The following is a 388-nucleotide window of genomic DNA, read 5'->3' as shown; positions in this document are numbered from 1 at the left end:
ATCATGAATATAATCATCCTTCTTATAATACTGGAAAAAAAACACGAAAATTATCATCATGCTTACCAGCACATCAATATAACATCGACCAAAAAGGATTAATTAACCAAAACTTATAAACACAAAAGATGGCAAACAAATCCAAAGATACGTTGTCATCCAGCAGTTCCCTTGACCATCCATCTATTTACGTGATGATGTATCGACGTGCTTCCCGGGATTATCTCGCCGATCCGTCACGGATTTATCGTCACTATGCCTGACGACCCCGCTATTATCCAGGCTTCGGGCCGTCCTATGTCCGGAAAGGTGAGGTTAGTTACTCTGATCTTGATTTGGGTGTAGAGGTGTGTGCGTATATATATTGTGTGTATATATGAATAGTTGC

This window comes from Penaeus monodon, chromosome 32, assembly GCF_015228065.2.
Source record: "Penaeus monodon isolate SGIC_2016 chromosome 32, NSTDA_Pmon_1, whole genome shotgun sequence".
NCBI lineage: Eukaryota > Metazoa > Arthropoda > Malacostraca > Decapoda > Penaeidae > Penaeus > Penaeus monodon.
This window is presented reverse-complemented; position numbering follows the sequence as displayed.